This window comes from Rousettus aegyptiacus, unplaced genomic scaffold (assembly GCF_014176215.1).
Source record: "Rousettus aegyptiacus isolate mRouAeg1 unplaced genomic scaffold, mRouAeg1.p scaffold_m13_p_12, whole genome shotgun sequence".
NCBI lineage: Eukaryota > Metazoa > Chordata > Mammalia > Chiroptera > Pteropodidae > Rousettus > Rousettus aegyptiacus.
The window spans coordinates 72,214,269-72,235,394 of NW_023416287.1; the positions used below are offsets into that span (position 1 = coordinate 72,214,269).

Below are 21,126 nucleotides of genomic sequence, written 5' to 3' on the forward strand. Positions count from 1 at the left end.
GTGTGTGTGTGTGTGTGTGACAGGCTCTCTCTTTGACCAAACTTGAATCAGGCTCCTCTCAGTCTTCTTCTCACCTAGGCCTTGACCTTGGCCCCTGTCCTTGCTATGCCAGTTGTAGCAGGAATCCTGCTAAGTCAGTTTAGTGAGATTCTCTCACCTTTGATATCTGATCACCCTGTTTTTTAAAAAAATTTTAATTAAATTTATTGGGGTAACTTGATATCTGATCACTATGGCCAATCTTCAACAAGAATCATAATAAATCTGTTTAGCAAGAATCCCCCCAGTATTGATGTTTTTTCTTAAAAATGTTTTAGCCACCAATTCCCACCCCCACTCTTTGACTATAAATCCCCATTTTTCCTTGTATTTAGAATTGAGTACAATTTTACAATGAGTTCTCTTTTCTACCATTGCGATAATCACTGAATAAAATCTGTTGTTACCACTTTACTGTTTGGCTTTGGTTCCTTCTAACAGTGTATACATGCTTCGGCAAATGTTCAGAGCAAGGAAGACAGTTAAATTCAACAAAACTGAACAAGGCACTAATCTATCCCTGTTGAGAAATACAAAGAAATGGAACCTGATTCAGTAAAATAGAATTTCTGTTTACACTTTAACACTGTTTACCTCCTGTCTTTGCACTGACAAAGACTCCATATGAAAGTATTGCTCATTTTGGTTGTGTAGGGCAAGTTTTTGAAATGCAAACCAATATTCCTTACAGACAGCCTTAGGATTTAAAATATTTCAGGTAAACAAACTGAAAGCAACATGTTTATTAAGTGGATATCAAGGAGAATTAGGAAAATTTTTTTTTTTTTTTTTTGCATTTTAAAATAGCAGACTCTTCTATCTCTCAGTCCCTGGCTGGTTTACTCTCACAGAGGTCAGATGCCCAGCCTCCTAATGAACAGTTGGCTTGACTAGTCAATCAACTAAATTGCAAAGATGCTCAGACTCATTAATTTTAAAAGTAAAATAAAGATATTTCCACTCTACCCCACTCAGAGCAAGGAGATATACACCTATTCACTAATGTGATTAAGAATCTCACTATCCATCTTATGATAATCAATTATTTAGGGTAAAATCTTAAAGATGTCTTTGGACACTTCCCCTCTCATATCCTCCATCCAGTCACCATGAATTTTTATTGTTGCCTCCAAAATATCTTGAAAATATGTCTCAATTATTTCTGATAATTACTCTAGCTCAGTCTTATATTTCTTTTAAAAATCTCTATTGCAATAGGCTCAAAACTGATATCCTGTAGCTATTTCTTTTTCCTTCCATTAGAACTTTCACAGTGGTACCAGAATCATCATTTAAAAGAGAACTGTGTCATTCATATATCAGTAACTATAAGAATAAAGCCCGTAGTTATTAACATGTCATGCTAGCATACCTTTTCAGTCTCAACTTATACCACTACCCAGACAGCTACCTTGTGTTCTCAGACTTACTGAAGCACTTTTCATCCATGAGCATGCCTTTATGCTATAGCTTAGAATGGCCTTCACCTGCTCCTTCATTTTGGTATTATACTAACAAAGACCATTGTTAGTATGATACCAAAATGACCAAACTTTGGCTCCTCTGAACCCTCCTATAAACTAGGTCTTGACTTTTAACTTCTGTGTTCATCTCTGCTTCACCCAGTTTTAGGAAGAATACTCCTGTCAGTTTAGAATGAATTCCTCATACTAAATATCTGATTACTAGTGATATATAATCAAATTCCTCAGTTCCCAACACCCCCTAGATGACCTCTGATTACTTCAGCTTATCTTCAGGAAATGTTCTATTAACTCAGTTTAACCAGAATCCTTCCTACTCCTGTCATTTGCTCCTAGTAGTTTTCCATCTTCTGACCACTACCCTTCTCCAGGGCTGTAAATCCCCACTTGTCCCTATTGTGTTTGAAATTGAGACCAATTCTAAAATGAGGTCTCTTTCCTCTATTGAAATAGTTTTTGAATAAAATCCATATTTATTGCTTTAATTACTGTCTGTCTCTGGTTTTCTTTTACAATGCTAAAAATGATCCATCTATAGGTACAAATGTCAAACCATTCATTCAGTCAACACATTTAAATTCTTTGTCTTCCAGGTGCCAGTCATGGAAGTTACCAAGAAGTGTTAGAAAACATTGTGTATAATTATGAGCTAGGTTAATTACTATAAATTGAGGTAGGCATTTTGAAGGCAGATAAAGTTTGGAATAAATTTAAGGAAAAACATATAAGCATTTTAAGAACTAATACATATATTTGATATTAGACTTCAGAATCACAGAATCAGTATTAGAAATAAATAAACCAGTCAAGGATTTACCTGTGACATTTACTTATAAGAACACCTAGCATATATTTAGATGATGGAGTTTGTGCAATAATGAAAACCTGCTGGTTATTGTAGGATTGAAAAAGCCTTTGAATTCTTAAATCTTCTGATCTACCACTGAGACAGAACCAAGGGAGAGAGGGCCAGCTGAGCTTTGCCCCAGAACTTCAAAAGATAATTTTAGAAAGATTGATTTGCAAAAGTTTATTTTGTGTTTTACAAAGTGAATGCCTGATAGGACATCTAAAAGCCATTTCCCTGTGCAGAGATAATATGTAAAACAATTTTTGAACAATTTCTCCTGAATACCTATCAAGTTCAATGTTGAAGATAAGCAATCTACTAAATACTTATCAATTATACTGGGACTAAATTTTATTCATTTTACAATGTACGGGTTTACCTCCTCAAAATTTTGGGATCATATTTTCCTTTGCCAAAAAGCCATTTTGTGAGAAAATAAATCACAGTTCCTTCTCTCTTTTCAGAGATTTTATTTGCATTGACTAATATCTTAATACATTGGTTTTTAAGACTCTAATGAAAGCGAAGATCTATGTCTCCTTCCCAAAAGTATATTTACATATGTACACAAAATCAGAAATCCATAATATTCACTTTAGGTATTTATTTCTTATTATGTACATGTTTTGTTTTGTTTTGTTTTGTTTTTTTAAAAAGAGAAAATTCCTTTGACAAGAGGCACACAATGTTCCTAATACTTGAATGTGAACAAGCTCAATGGATTGAGTTGACAAAACCGCCTAGCAAGCCTGACAAATTTATATTCAGTATATTCAGGAAAGGTGTAGGAAAGCAGGGCAAGATGGTATTAGAAATCAATTTTGCATATTTTATCCTAGAACTTACCCTGGCTGTGGGTTTACTGTCCTGTAAAAGATAATAAGAGTGATCTTGGAAAATTTCGAACAGGAGCAATCTCACATTGAGGCCAGGATAACTTTTACATACACTTTAGAAAATCTGCTAATTCATTCAAGATAATATTAAATAGAGCAGGTAGTTATCATCTTTGGTTTTCTTCTTGACCTTATTGGGGATAAATTTTCTTTTTCACAGTAAGATACTGGCATTAGTATTGTGATATATTGACATAATTCATGACATTATGGAAGTGTCAAACATTTTTGCTTTTTTGAAATCTTCAATAAGAAATAGGAGTTGTAATTTTCAAAAGCTTTTTCAGTATAATGGAGATAATCATGTAATTCTTTTCCTGAGAACCATTAATATGATGAAATATTAATAAACATCCCCATTTCAAACCAAACTCACATTCTAGGATTGAAATCTGTTTGTCATAATGTCTTATATTTTAATAAGGTATTAGAATCTGCTAATAATTTCTAAATTTTTTTCAAAATCAAATTATTATCCATAAGCAATATGTGTGTGCAGTTTTCTCTTTTATGTCATCTCCATCAAGATTAGGTATCAAGTATCAATCCTGTTCTTTCATTATAAAATAATTTAGGAGATTTTTCATTTATTTTCTATGCTCTGAAATAATTTACATAGCATTGGAACTACATGGTCTTTAGAGGTTTGGTAGAGACTTTTTCTTATTTTATTTTTAATTTCAGTTTTATTGCCTTGTGATCAGAGAACATTATTTCTAATATCTTCACTTTATGCAACTTACTTATATTTTTGGAATTTTAATATAGAATTAATGTGTTTGGTAAAATAAAGTATATTGATAAGAAGGTGGTACTTGACACATGCGTTGATAAGATTTACTTTATTGATTGTATTTTGACTCTTTCATATCCTAATCTTTTTTTGATTCTCAGTCTTGTTTTGAGAATGGTGTTTAAACTCACCAATTATAAAAATGGCTGTGTTATTTGGTGCATAAATATTTTTAACACTAATGTTTTAATTGTGGTTTATGACTTTTATTATTTAAAAGTGTCTTTCTTCATCTCATTTAATTATTTTTTTTTGATTTTTGTTTTTTTTGTCTGATATCAGGATTGTTATTGCTGCTTTATTTTTGTTTTTATTTGTTCAGTTTATCTTTTCTTATGCTTTTGCTTTTACCATTTTAGATTATTGTATTTTAGGTGAGTCTATTGTCTATTACATAGTGTTGAATTTTGTTTAAGAGCTTGAAAATTATTTTCTTTTAACGGCAAGTTAAGTTCATTCACCTCTACCTACTCTTACATTTCTCCATGTCTTTTCATGGCTTAATAGCTTTATTTATTATTATTATTATTATTAATTATTATTATTATTATTTATTGTCTGGATATACTACAGGTTAATTATCCATCAATCTACTGCAGGACGTCTTTGTTGCTTGCAAGTTTTGCCAATTATGAACAAAGCTGCTATAAACATCCATGTGCAGGTTTTTGTGTGGATATGTTTTCAACTCCTTTGTGTAGATACTAAAGAGTATGATTGCTGGATATGTTTATATCAGATACGTTTCTTTCTGTAAGAAACCACCAAACTATCTTCCAAAGTGGCTGCACCACTTTGCATTCCCACCAGCAAAAATTCATTCTTTTGAATTTTAGCTTCACGTCCTTGTCAGAATTTGCTGGTGTCAGCATTCTGGATTTTGGCCATTCTAATAGTGTGTAATGGTGTCTTGTTTTAATTTGCATTTCCCTGGTGACAAATGGTGTAGAGCATCATTCTACATGCTTATTTGCCACTTGTATATTTTCTTTGGTAAGGGATCTGTAAGGTCTTTGGCCCAGTTTTTAATCACGTTGTTTTCTTATTGTTGAGTTTTATGCATTCTTTGTAGATTCTGGATAACAGTCTTTTATCAGATGTGTCTTTTGTAAATTGTTTCTCCTAATTTTTGCCTTGTCTTCTAATTCTCTTTGTATTGTCTTTGGCAGAGCAAAAGTTTTCAATTTTAATAAAGTACACCTTATTAATTATTTTCATTCATGAATTGTGCCTTTGGTATTTTATCTAAAAAAGCATCACTATACCCAAGTTTCTCTAGGTTGTCTCCATGTTATCTTCTAGGAGTTTTATAGGTTTGAATTTTACATTTAGACCTGTTGTACATTTTGAGTTCATTTTTTTTTAACTGTATAAGGTCTATCCCAAGATTTATTTATTTATTTATTTTTAATGTGGATATCCAGTTGTTCCAGCACTATTTGTTAAAGTAGTATCTTTGCTCTTTTGTATTGCCATTACTCGTTTGCCAGAGATCAGTTGACTATATTTGTGAGACTTTATTTCTGGGCTCTCTATTCTGTTTCATTGATATGTTTGTCTATTATTTCACCAATATTACACTACCTTGATTATTGTAGCTTTATTGTAAGCCTTAAAATCATGTAGCATCAGTCCTCCACCTTTTTTCTTCTCCTTCGATATTGTGTTGACACCTATGGGTCATTTGTCTCTCCATATAAACTTTATATCAGTTTGTTAATACCCATATAACTTGCTGTGGTTTAGATTGGGATCGCATTGAATATATAGATTAATTTGGGAGTAACTGACATCTTGACAATATTGAGTATTCTTATTCAAGAACATAGAACATCTCTCCATTTATTTAATTCTTCTTTGAATTAATTTTTTAGAATGTTATAGTTTTCCTTATGTAGAGCTTATACGTATTTTGTTAGCTTTTCCACTTCATCCTTCACAACAAAGTGACAGAAGAGTGAAGAGAGAATTCATGAAGGATAGCATGAGGGGTATTTAGGAAAAAGTCCTCTGTGTATTGCTATATCAACATTCTTTTCTCGAGCTCAGCTGCTTGACTCCACCTAACAGCTATCAGGCTGAGGTGCAGGCCGGTAAAAAAAAAAAAAAAAAAAAGTCTTGGTGAACACACAGTAATTTCTAGCATATGAGGGAAAAGGACAGTCAGAGGAAATACGAAAATGTCAAATGAAGGAAAATAAAATATCACTCTCTTCCACTCTGCCCCCACCCTCAAAATCATTCTCTGGAAAACTAAATTAGATTTTAATGTTACCCTTTTCCTTACTAATTACTTTGAAGGAGGTATCTAAATTTTTTAAATAAAGTATCTTTTAATTTCTGATGAGTACCTCAAAAATTGTTACAAGAGATCACATTTGTTTAATTTTTTTAGGTTATAGCAACATGGCGAAAATACATGTATAATTTTATAGATTTAAAAATTTATTATCTAGCTAGAAATATGTCTGAAATGATGGGCTAAGAGTGTGTGTGTGTGTGTGTGTGTGTGTGTGTGTGTGTGTGTTTCCAGGTGAACCCTGTGGCCATCATAAAAAATCTGAGATAAGAAATAGATATAGGAGGTTTGTCACACTTCGTGCACATAAATGCTTCTCCTTATGTCTACCTGATTTCTCTGGTTTTATGGATACAAAGTGCATAGTGCCTACAAGTAGGAAAGACATTTAAAGATCAGAAAAGTTTAGTTATTCACTATAATCTTAACAAAAGTAATTAGGGATGATTTGATTGTCTTTTTGATTTCTTAAAGTATTACAGTTAGTGGATGACCCTTGTTAGCAAACAAAAATACTTTTTTATCTCCCTACAGAAATGGACATTTACTTAACATTAAGCTGCAGATAATATCAGGAAGTACCTGATGGATTTTATATCAAAGACCCTTTTTCTTTATTAGTGACCACATCATTAATATATGTTATGTAAATGTAGTGCTTTCCCAGACCTTATAAAATATTCATTAAATGCATATGGTAAATAATGGGCAATTGCATCTTCAATGTTCATACAAAAGTAGTATTCAGAGATTAAATACAATCATTTTTTAAGGCAAACCCATTTTGATTGGACTCTTCTTTTTATCTATGTTTTTTATTTAAATTTCCATTTTATTATTCAGATATTCTGATAATTTACTATTTCATTTTAAAGTTTAATTTAAACCAACTGCTTCTTGTTTTGCATAATTTAGTATTAAACCATCAAATTTACCTATATGAAAAATCTGACAATATTATATATCACCCTCCTTGGAATGTCAGTGGTATTTGCCCAAAGGCAGAGACTGTTGGTTATTAAAAGAAAAAGTTATAGAAAAAAAAAAGCCATTTTATACAAAATTTTTAAAAGATTAAAATACTGCATAAACTCACACCACTTCATTGTTACTCTCCCTAACACCTCCTCCCCGCAAAAAAGAAAATGAATTTGATATTTATGGAAAGTACTAAACTGAAACATGCTGGAGCATGATATCATCTAATTACACAGAGATAATGGTTGGCAAGTCATTGCTTTCCCTTTGGGACTTGAAGGCCTGTCTGTCAGTGGAGTAAGACAGATGAAATGGGTGTCCAGTCACTTTGATTTGGTCCTATTGCTCTCTTGTTGTGGTACCCTAAAAAAATTACTTAAACTTTCTATGTCAGGTTTTTTTTTTTTTGTCTGAAAAATAAGAGGAGGAAGGACAGATGTCTTAAAGCCACATCCATATTTGGCATTTTGTAATGCCTCTTTCTTCATCTCATTGTCCTCATCATCATCATTGCGAGTCCTTCACCCGTTTCAGATTTGGTTCTGTTATCTCTATTCTAATTCTGTCTTCTATTTAGTCATTCTTTTCTACCCACGCTGGCTTTCTGGGAGTTTTTTCTAAAGTTTTCCAACCATGATAGTTCCCAAGAAAGAGCCTTTGCTGGTGATGTTCCTTCTGCTGGAATGTTCTCCCCTAAGATAACTGTTTGGCTTGCCTCTTTCAGAATATTATTCACATGTGACCTCCTTTGGGAAATGTTTGTTTGTTTGTTTGTTTGTTTATTTATTTATTTATTTGCCACTGTATTTAAATCGAAACTCATTCCTCTTCACTAGGGCTCCCTATTCCTCTTTTCTAGTATTTATGCATTTGTCCATTTATTTATTCGTTTACTTATTCAAAAATATTTATTAGGTGCTTGGGACACACAAGTGAACAAAATGAACCTGTGCCCTTGGCTTACATTCTAGAAGATGTTGGGAATTGAGAGGGGAACAAAAAATAAAAATGGACACATATTTGCATATATGTTAATAATATGTTAGGATACGACCACTACTATGAAAAAATAAAATTATCATAGGATCATTATTAAAATATAAAAAAAGTTACATTAGGATGAACTTCCTTGGAAAAAGCTTAATGAATATACAATTTCCAGGAAGAATAGTAACAAATACCCATTTTCCACTTTTAAAGAATTTGTTTATATAGGTTTTTTTCCATTTTGTATTTGTATTTATTTTCTTTTTTTAAATTAATTAATGTATTTTAATTAGTTTCAAGTATACAGTACATTGGTTAGACATCTATATAGTTCATAAAACAAACACCACAGTTGCTCCCTCCCTCCTCTGGCCCTCCACCTAGCCAACATATTTATGTTAATGGCATTTCCTATGTCATGCTGCCCATCCCTATGACTGTCTATCAACTACTAATTTGTACTTCTTTAACCCTTCACCTTGTTCTCCCATCCTCCCACCTCCTTCCCCTCTGTCCATCACCAAATTGTCCACTATATTTGTGAGTCTGTTTTTGATTAGTTTGTACTTTTTGTTCCTTAGATTATACATATAAGTGAAATTATATGGTATTTATCTTTGACTGACTTATTTCAAAAATAGTATTAGATAACTGCCTTTTATATCCCAATGAATATGTTTATAATTTATAAATTATATATTTATAATTTATTTACAACATCATTATCTAAAATAAGCTTGGAATTCTATCCTTTAAAAGAACTTAAATTTAGGATGAAATTTTTAGATATCAATTTTAACATATATAAGTTGAGTACCTAACCTTTCAAAATTCCTTTAAGGAGCGACTTAACAAAAAGCTTTTTTAAATCCATGCATTAACTTGATCTGGGTTATAGATCTATCAAGGAAGCAGATTGGTAGGGGTCATAGTACTCCACAGCCAGACACTTTTCGTTGTGTTAATTGCTTCTTAGTAATTCCTCTCTCTTAACTGAAAATTTGTACTTTCTCATGAGTGGACCATTGATGGTTGATGAATAATAGCATAGATAAGGAGAAATTTTTATTTTTCAAATGTACAAATAAATAAATAAATCTTAAATAATCTTTCGACTTACAGTTAAACTCAGGTGAATAGTTCTTAGTTCTTTTATTTTTTGTCGATAGTTCTTTTTCTATCAGCACTCACATTTACAAACATTTTCTAAGATGTATTGAGTCAAGGGTCAGAAACAGTCTCATGGAAAGGTGAAGGGATTCAGAAGTACAGATTGGCAGTTACAAAATAGCCATAGGGATATAAAGTATAGCATAGAGAATAGTCAATAATATTGTAATAAATATGTATTGTGTCACATTGGTGCTAGATTTATCAGGAGATCACTTCCTAAGTTATATAAATGTTTAACCATTATGCTCTACACTTGAAACTAATATACTACTACATGTCAATTATAATTAGAAAACAACAACAACAACAACAACAGCAACAGCCTTATGAGAAGCCATAGAATGGACTATTTCCCAAGGAGGGTAACTCACTCTCTGCTGAGAGCCTCAAGTCAGATGAGGTGGCTGCCAACCTGGAATATCCCCAAATAGGAATGATAAAATCCTTTTAAACTCAAGGTAATAGGACAGTACTAAGAACAGTGGTAGAACTGGATCTTCTTGGAGTTTGGCAAAGACACCCGGAGACCCCTCCTTAATTCTCTTTGAAGCTTTTGGTACTAAAGAGATTGAACTATGAGGTAGACTAAAAAGAATGCTGAATCAGAAAATAGGTTAGAAAAATCTTAATCTCCACTCTAATGTCACCATTCTTTTTTTTCCTAACAAATATATTTCTAACACGAATGGAGGGCTTCTTGGTTTTCTCTATGGATACTACAGACTCTAAATTTCTATAAAATTGACATTTAGAAAGAAGAATCCCACAATGATGGTTTGGTGCCTTCTAAATTAAAAAGCATAATTCAGCATATTTATACCATGATACATGAAGCTCAGTAATCCAGGCAAATGTCAAACCTATACCTCCAAGGGTTGGATCTTTCCACAGATTATTTTCTTTGGAGAGAAACATTATGAGAGGGTACAGGATGGGGAAAAGGTTGACATTTGGGAGTTCAGAGGCAGATTAGGAAATGGCACTGTTTGGGGGAACACTGTTAAACTAGGAAGTTAGATAAGAGAGACGACCCTGGAAGTTCTCTGTTTTGCTGATGGACTTCCCTCCCCCCATAATGCTCTTTCTCCTTCACTTCCTTTTCTCCTCCTTCCCCCATAAACCCTCTGCTAACGGAAAGAAATGGTGCTTTCCAGGACATTAAAAATTCTGTTCATCTTCACTGAGTCATTTTCAAGAATGATTGATGGGACACAAAAAGAAATTATGGATATTAAAACTCAATATTACCAGTCATCACTTATTTGTTCTATGCTGACAGTTTATTTTGTACTTAATGAAACAAAGAAGAAAAATAGACATTTTCACCAATCATTTCTCAAGTATTTTATCATTTAGGATAAACCCCATCTCTTTAGGTAAATGAAATACTGTTGCGGCCCTGCATACATGTACTAACATAGGTAAATATATCTTTCTCTTCTGTTCTACTCCTAGAATATAATCATTAATGGAGACAACTATTGGAATCTCATTCATGTGAATGGGTAATGGTAACCAGAAAGAGTCCCAAAGTACTCAGATTTGTCATGGAAGTTACTATAGACATTAATATTTAGTCTATATCAGAATTTATATTCTTACTATTTGCCATAAGAATTTACTCTGTTTTGACACCCTGATCTAGCAATGAAAGTATTTCATGACATTTTATTATATTAGTAACTAACAGACAACATACATCTTGGTGCTGAAGGATTTTTTCTTTTATAGATTCAGAAGATTTTCAAAGCATAAAGTACTTGTGAATGAAGTGTTACTATAATATTTGCATAATTCTTAAGCATTTTCTTTCACTTGATTAATCTTTATCTTATTTCTAAGAATTTCATAATACTCTTTGTAGAATACTTTACCAATTTCTTTAGTAAAATATTCCTTTTGTTCATTGATTTTATTTCTAAGTTCATTAAGCTTCCTGAGTTTTGTACACTTGAAACCTATGTAATTTTGTTAACCAATATCACCCCAATAAATGTATAAAACAAACAAAAAAATCCCACAAAAAACATCATTAGCTTCTATCAGCTTTTATAGTCCTTCATGGTACAATAGATGCTTCAGCCAAGGAGAAAAACTCTGAAAAGCAAAGATGGGACACGCCCTGATCAAAGGCACACTGTTTCCATGGCCCTCTTCAGATCATCTCTGTTTACATTAATAATACTAATAATTATAATAACTTTTGTAATACTATACTTTTTAGGGCATTTTGGTCCAAGTAATATTTTAAACTATCTGCTTCTTTTCACAACATATATGAAATGACATAAATCTAAAGGCAAAGGGTAATAGCCTGGGTATCATAAGCAAGATTTAGAGCAATCCTGACAGGCTAGAATGCTGCAACAAAACCAGAAAAATGGAAAGTAACAACTTAACGTGAAAGTTTTGAATTTTAGTTCAAATAATCAATTTTACAATTACAAAGTAGAGAATGAGTTGGACCTGGTATGACATCTGTTCAAATGAAAAAGACATGGGGTGAGGATTAGGTCTACATAATTATCTGACACAAGATAAAATTTGAACAAGATGCACAGTTTAGGGCAGAATGTGACTGTATTATTAAATTCCAAATATCACTGGTTGGTTCTTTATATTGAATTTGTTAAGGTGACATGAACAAATCCACTGACTGGATCCAGCCCTCATGACGAACATGCTTCTTCCCTAACGCAGCCCTGAGATGAGGTCTGCCTATAGCTGTGCCCCTTTTACTGGCCTCCAAATACGGGATAGGTCAGGGCCTTGGCTACCTGGAGACAGAACACGCTGTACTGGCAGATAACACAGTGTTTCTTCGTCAATGTTGACAGAATTGAATCGCGCTTATTCTGTCTAAGCCTGTGGCTCTCCAAATGTGGTCAAAAAACCCCCAGGGGTTGAGAGACTCTTTCACAGGGTTAATGAGGTCCTCTCTTTTCCAATTTCATACCTCTATGAAACTGAATTCTTTTTTCATATACTCAACCAAAACAACTTATTGGAGCATATTGAACACAGAAGCTGATAGGAGACTCCAAATGTCTTTTAAGCTAGATATCTGTGAATATTTTAAAAAAGGTAAACAATGCCATTCTCAATTTTTTGCTTTTTTGGAAAATATAGATGTTTTAAATGTTACTTGTATAACATATTTTTAAAGAAATTAATGTTTATTATAATATATTAGTTCAATTTTATAAAATTTCAGTTTTAATTTATAATATGTTACATATCAATATAATTAACTTATAGAGTTAAATGCTCTTTGTTTTCACGTGTGTAAAATGATCCCAAGACCAAAATGTTTGAGTACCACTTATCTAGAGCAAAACCTCAGCCCACTTGAAAGAACTATGATTATTCATACATCAATTAATAACATTTCAAAAGCCTATAATTAAAGATAAAACAATAGAAAAGGCCACTTGGTTAAGATAACAAAAAATAACTTCAAATCTGTTTTCCTTCTTTCTCGTTTCCTTTTGTTTTTTTTCTCTTTTCTTCTCTATGTTCCTATGTCATATATTCATGGCTACTATGCTTACATATTTAATTTTATACTTTTCATCTTTCTCTTTTCCCCTCACTCTCTTTCCATACCCAACTCTTTCACCCTTTCCTACCTTTCTTTCTCCCCAGAACTGGATGCTACCTTTTTTCTACTTCACCACTGCTGTAACTGCACACGAATCAAATTACAAAATTTAAAATAAAAGCTTTGTTTAATAAATAAAGTTTTAGTACATTTCTACCAAATCATTCCCTCTACTCTCCCCTCAAAATAGCTAAAATTAAAAATTTGTTGACATTCATGAAAACCCCCAAAATACCATAATATTTGAATTTTTTTCCTAGAAACACTTTTTAACATTCTTAGAGAAACAAAGAGAAAATAAACATAAAAGAGCATTATTTTATTTATAAACTGAGGAGAGAGGAGTCTTCAAATGAGAAGAGTAGCTGAAACGTGAAGAAAAAGGAAGAAATTGCTATGACAAAAGTACAAAACCAGGGGTTTATCCTAAATGATAAAATACTTGAGAAATGATTGGTGAAAATCTCCTGTGTTTTCTACTCCCTGTCTTTCTGTGTGGTTTCTGAGATTATCACAAGACTGCTTAGGTCCTGTATGACATAGAACACACATTCAGTCTGACATATTAGGAAGAACTTTTTTTCTTCCCAGGCCTATATCAAGGTTTTATAAGCCAAGTATTGCCACATAATAGCTTTCTGGACAATGACACTCTTCACTCGTGAATTTATCTTAAGATTTTCTCCTTTTACTGCCATCATCCTTTTATTAAAAACTGGCTAATAAATAACAAGTTTTTTTTTCTTCTCTCATCAATCTTTAATTATTGCATTAACTTTTTTCTATATAGATAATTATAAAGTTATATAGTGGCATTGATATATGTGAAAAATATATGAACCTAAATCATTAAAAATATGGATGCTCTAAGAAATTTAATTAGGATTATGTAAAGAATAAAGAGCTATGTATGGGAATGATTTATTAATTGGACATATTTGTGTCTATTATAATACCCATGGTGAGTCATATAATGTAAAATCTAATTTGAAAGTAGTCAATGCTATTTCCTAACTCTAACTTTCTGAATCCTTCATGGGATTTATCACATATTCTTCCATGTAAGACCCTCTAATCTCCATTTCATATAGGATCAATTCTAATTCTATGTAGTTTAATGTTCAAAAAGTTCTTCCTAATATGTCAGACTGAATGTGTGTTAAAATTTCTATTAGAATGAATTTGAAGTTCATAAAACTGTGAACTCCAGTAGCTGATTTCCTTTCCACAAGTTTTACTTGGCCTGAGGCCATGTCTTATTTGCTTGTTTCCTTCTATATCTACACTCAGCAACATTTACTTCAGTTTTTCTTCTTCTCTGAGAACTTCCTCAATTTTTCCAATCTTCAGTGCTTCTAATTACCTTCAGCACTTATACTCTGTCTCCTTTCTCACTCCCTTCATAAATATATGTATACCTGCATTCCCAAGTAGCTTATAAGGAAGAGGGAAGTGAAAGTAGCCAGAAGTGATCAGGAGATAACAATTAGATCTTGCCAACAAGCTCCAGGTACATCACACGCCAGGGTTAATTCAGCAAGGACTAAAGAGATGGAAATGATATCGAAAATGAGTATTTTAGTTATCAGAAAGACAAAGTCTTAGAATAATCTGAGTAAAATTTTCCACAGCCCACTTCCTTATCCTATTTAATGTTCTAAAACCTGTCTGCTTTCCTTTTCTGTTTGCTTGGTATCATGAAAATAGAATGGTTTCTTGGACTCCAGAAGGGACATTTCTGGTCATTTGAAAAAGAATAACTCTCACTGCAAATTGGCCATTCTGGTTCTTAAATTATTCTTTCTTTACAGAAAATCTGATTAAGATAAGTTAGTTTCAAGATTTATTATTCCCATAGTGTATTCATAAAAGTTTGTTTCTGAATCTGAAAAACAAAGATTTTGAATCTATCAGGATGCCTCTAAAATGACATTTGTGGCTTTCAGTTCAAGGGCACCCCTCCAGACCAGTGGACTCAGCCGGAGGCTGATACATCAATATTTTTTAAAGTTCTTTGGATGATTTAATGGTGCATTTGCTATGTCTTCTGAAATATGATAATGCCATATTTAAGAGAGGAGGGTGGCCTGAAATATTAGAGACTGCTTCTCAATTGTTTATGTAAATAACCTAAAAATTAAAGAAATAGCTATATTTTTCATATGAAGAAAAGCTATGCAAGTAATGTAATTCCTTCTGCCCTCCCCAAAGAGCCTTATCCAGGGCCATGTCCTCTGGGAGTGCTTGATGGATGCCTGGTGACAAAATGGCACTAGGACATCAAGATGGAAATTGTGGTTGTGGATGCTTGACGACTCTGTTTCAGAGAATAAATTAGAAGCACATTAGTCAGAAGAGCCACTTAACTTTAAGTGTATCTACATCTAAGTCAGAAGAGGGTGCCCATGATGTTCTTCCAGCTTTCCAGAAAATAATAAAAATGATTAAATAAAAGATTCATCTTTATCCATAACTGGAAATATGCATGTTAGATTTTTTGTAGCTCCTCAGCAACTTCTTAAAGATAAAGCAGAAACAGTTCTCCTCTGTTTGAAGAAAATGATGCAATTTAAAATATTGCACAAAGTACAAATCCACAGTTCTCACATTGAATAATTAACATTGTCTAGTATCAGTGACCATATTATAGGATTGGTTATAAGGATTTTTGTTTGTTTGTGTGTTTGTTTGTTTGTTTACATGTTGTTGGCCTAGGAGAGCAGAATTTGGATTCAAAGGAACATAAAAGCTCACAGGCAAACTATGGGTCTACTGAGCAAGGATGTGAGTGCAGAGTAGTAAGATAAATGAGCCAGGGCAGGCAGATAGTCTAACTGTTGGCGAATGGTCTTTAAGGTTATGGGTTAGCAATAGCAACCTAAAAATTAGGATCCAGTCAAGGTAAATTCTGTACTTAGCCCTCAGCTGTTCTCTGAATTCGTTGGTTTTATTGATGTGTGTGGATTATCTAGAGAGTGAAGGTAAATGTTTATATAGATACAGAGTCCAAGTCTCTTTATAAAAGTGAGAATTAAATGAGAACATGTAAATAAGAGACTTATTTCTGCTCCCAGTGGGCACTTCATAGCTATTATTATAACACATGCAAGAGCCTAAGCTTACTAGAAGTTTCTTGTACACGATATATTTAATGGTACAAATAAGTGTTTATACTTTAAAAAGTTACTGGTAAAGACCAAGTCCTGGGTACTAAAGGATGACTCAAGCTCCCTGTAAAGCCAAGCCATCACTGTGAAACCCATCGACCATAGCCACTGACTCTGAAAACCCACAAAAGTAATATTCCTCCCAAGACTGTACAGACACGGTCATCAAAGTTAATAAACATTTATTGCAAAAGATTATTGGGAAGCTTCCCAGAGCTGTTTTCTCCCAGGGACATATGTCCTTACAAGAGCCATGCTTTAAAGGTAACTCTATCACCCATCATATTTTAGGTTGAGAAATGACCAATAGGGGACAGTGTAAGTGGTGGCACTTATGAAACACAAAGTTGGCACTTGACAGCCATTTTATTACACTTTGAACATATTGAAGAAATAAATCATGACTGTAGTAAAGAATTTAGATTTTTTTGAAATCCTAGTCTTGGGAACTCAAACTCTGTGGAGACTCAGAAGATGGATTCTAGGCACTGAACACATCTGAATTGCTATGGGCGTCAGCAATCATGGGTCTCCTGGGCCTTGCCATGAAGAATGACCAGGACAACAGCTCTTGACTGAACAAAGCTGTTACAATCTCTGTGTCACCTTTAGCAAAACAAAGCTAACTCCCTACTTCATTACTATTGCCTTCTGATACTTCAAATATCCAAGATAAACTTTCATTAACTTATATTTATGAAATTTTGCTTTGCAATGGTCTGAGTTCTGAAAAAAAAAAATCCCTTTTCAGATTCTTATGATATAGATTGAATAAGCAAGTCTAACCATCTCAGGGGATTATATAAATGCAGAGTATCAGTGGATACTATTTTTGGATGTACATTGTATTATCTATTTATTAAGGTAGGCAGGATTGATAACACAATGAAATGCTTATTCATATTTGTTGTAACTATTTTTTTTCTCCTCTTATTCCCTAATATTGTTCTAATTATCAGGCCTATTTTCTGCCCACAATCTTACTATCGTTTGGGTTAATTCACAGTAGGCTCTAGTCCTTAGCTTTCTCGATGTGAAGAACTATATATAAAATGAGTTACTGCAAATAAGACAAGACCAGTGCCATAAACCTGTCAACTTCATGTTCAGGATTTTCTTTCCAAATGGCGCTACACACTTTCTTGATATTGCCTTGCATTGAAAAAGGGCAAGCCTCTGTTAAAGTTAGGCATTTATGAATATCATGTTTCAACACATTCTCAATAATGTAAAGGAATTGGGAATATTAAGCATGGATCATTTTGATTTGATTTTAGTGGGGATCCACTGTGTGTGCATTAAATAGGCATTTAACGTTTAGTTGATGTGAAAAGCAGAATGCATTTTACTTCGGATTTAAGATTTGGTGACAGCATCCTCCAATTTTCCACATTCTACCCAAGAACATCAAAGAATCATAGAGCACCAGATGTTGATATTTTCTCTAGCAATGGAACTAACCTCCAGAGGATTGACACTTCCTTTTTGTGCATCGTCTAAAGCAGAGCCAGATGCAGCAAATGGCTTTGGCCAAGAGATCGGAATTAATTCAAAAGCCAAATATCCTTAGGAGGATTTGAATGTGTCAAGCCTGGACAACACAAAATAAAATACTGGACTTTCTAGATCTATATGAGAAGAGGCAACAGACAATGAATGAACAAAACTGATTGGAACTGCATCTGGAAGATTTCATTTTTAGTATATAGTGTGGTCAGCTTATCATACCTAAGTTAAAGTGGTAATTAAAATGAGGGGAAAAAATGAAGTGGGTAGTTGCTAAGGAGCCAAGTACTGTGCTACCATACTAGATGTTCGAAATTACGAGCCTGGTTGTAACAGTATTGATAGTAATGTTGAGGAATTCTCTTCTATGTATATCTTAGATAAAAATAATTATTTAAATGTACAGTGACACGAAAATTACCTTTGGATGTACAGAAGGAAGAGTCAAATAAGTGTCCAACATGAGAGGCCCATCTGTGAATCATCAGACTCAGAACTTAGGATTCTACAATATCTTACTACGCAAAGAGTGGTCCAGCTTTAGATTCATTGGGAGCTTGTTAGAAATGCAGACACTAAGACTTCACCCCAGACCTACTGGATTAGAATTGCATTTTAACAAGATTTCTGGGTGATTTGTATGCACATTGAAGTTTGAGATGCCCTGCTCAATAACACTCAAGACATTCAATGTGTCTGTGTTTATGTACGTGAGTGTGCAGGACACTTACACAAGAACCACACCGTCCTTGAAAATCATAGTTTATAAAAGATGCCGTTTCATTTGTCAGTACATTGCAGCCTTGAGCCTATAACTAACACTGTTCCCTCACTCCTGCTCCTTAGAAACCACTTGCCCCAACCTTCTATGTAACTATCTATCCCTCCCATCAAGGGAAATCTTCCACCGGGGCTGTAGGCTAGAGAAGCATGTAGGAATAAAGTTTTCTCTATATTTTTCCAATGAGGATGCCGTAAAAATTTTCTTAAGATAATAAGTGCGATTGCTAAGATTTACTGAGCACATACAATATGTAAACTCCCCTTGTAAGGATTTCATATGTGTCATATCATATATCCTCCTGACACACTATAACGTGGGTATGATTATTCCACCGTTTTATAGATGATGCTAAATAGTTTCAGAAACTTGAAGTAAATTACACAGGTAGTATGTGGAAGAGTCGGGATTCATTCACATAATAACTACATTATTCTCATTTGGGATAAAGGCACAAACTCACAAAGGATTTGGCACTAGTTCAAGCTTGAGCAGTATTGTGATTTAATAGAAATTATCATAGACAAGATATACATCAGAAAATGTATTAAAAATGTCATTGTTAAGTTGAAAATTGAACTATAAACTAACATAGAAATGTCCACTGTCCTTTCAGGTTACCTAAATCAATTCAATTTTTATACTAATATGGAGTTTTCTTAAACTATTCCAACCCCTTTTGAACTTCGGTAAGAACTTATTGGACTCAAATTTTTTTGACTACTTAAAACTTGAATTGCTCTATTGCCCTGAGAAACTTGTAATTTCTCCAGCTATACTGTGAGCTTTTTGTGGGGGTGGGCACCACACACGGCTTTTTCTTTTATCCCAGAAAATAAATTCCTGCCTTTAGCTTTTAAGATGGTTACAAATCAATTGATAGCCTGGCTCTAGGCAACCTTTGATTTTAAAGTATGCCCTAGAGTAGGTCCAGGGACTTAGAGATTCACACCAAGTGTTAAGTAAGCTACAAGTCACACGCCTCAGAGGCTAAGGGAGCTAGCTGTCTCAGAGAAGTCCCAGGAAGTTTGCCTTAGGGGCAGTTAGAGTTAAGCCACAGTCTTTATTCTCTTTGTTAACTGAGGTTTATCTATCACAACGTAGAGTTTTAAATAAATAAGTAACTTGAAAGGAAATATCAAGAGGTATTTTTCACAGACCAACAGTCTTAGAGTAGAGAATATTGTATAGAGAATAGTACCCAAACTCTCTTAATCTGAAATCAGGGTTCATAAAGAGTAAGTGAATTGCCCAAGGTAGCACAGCAAAATTCAGACTAGAATCAAGTCTGCTACCCTGATACCCTGTCAAATATTATTCCATCTGATGCTATATTCATAGTCAAGCATATTTACTGTTTTGACCAAGTGATAGAATATCTCAGTCAGGTAAGAGGCTAAATGCCACTAATCTCTTTTAATGAGGCACTTGATTCTATGTTTCATGATATACTCATAATGATGCCAGAATAATCCAGCAGATAAAATTGTACTTGTAGTTGAGTACCCAAGTTGTTGGTGATGGGATCAGCAGACACTTTGAGAGAAGTGGCGAGCCCTTAATGTTTTTCCAGAGGCCATTTGGTATAGCTTCCACTGACAAAGCTAGATCCAATAACGTGATTGATTCCAAGGATACTAACTCAATAGAGGAAGGGATTAGTTAGCATGTGAGCTTGAAAATTATGGTCGTATGTTAATTAGATGAAATGCACCCGAGGTAATTCATCAAAAATAAGCGAACAAGCTACAATGAAATGGTTATAGAATGTCTCTGTTGTATATGTAAAGAAAAGAATTTCATAGGTGTTAGATTGGGAATCAAAATCAGTCCTTATTCAGCACTGTTCTACATCTAAACCAAGTGTCTCATACCACTCCAACCTGAGGAAAGCATTATTATTCCCACACAGGCCATAAATGAGTATGGTAGAAAACAAATGCCCAGGGTATCTCCATGGCAAGTGCTCCCCACACATTCATTTAAATTATTATAGCAACCCCTGTGACCAAGATATAATCCTCACTCTATATATGAAGACGCTGAGATTCAGAGATATAGTAACTAGCACAACATTACCTAGTTGATAAAAGATCGAGACAGAATTTGATCTCATTTGCTAGTTTCCAAAACTAGTACTTTCAATCATTTTATTATGATTTATTTACTGACTCCCTAAGACATTTCGGGCTTCTTTATTATTTTTTCATAATGATGACTTTACTATTTTTTCATAATGATGACTTCGTAACTGTGTTAATTAGATTCATATGGGAAAATAATCCACAAAATAGACTACTATTTCTCAATCTTTCTTAATTCTCAGAATTTTTGGCTTCATAAATAAACTTATTCACAAAAAAATTAAGGCCTTCTTGTCCATGATGAAAAAATAATAAACATGGGAGAGTGGATTCATTTGTAAGAGTCCAATATGCTACAGGGAGGGTTAGATATTTTAAATGTTTTATATGAATTGATGTTCAGATATTGGAGATATAGATGAGTAAAAATCATTAGAAGATTATCATTATATTATTATTTGTTATTATTATTAAAACATTTTGCTGCA

General features: G+C 33.4%; 1 protein-coding gene across 1 annotated transcript in view; it reads right to left on the reverse strand.

Annotated features, from left to right (window-relative positions):
• Positions 1-21,126, reverse strand: part of RIT2 (Ras like without CAAX 2) — a 299,871-nt gene that overhangs the window by 235,526 nt on the left and 43,219 nt on the right. The window lies entirely within an intron of this gene.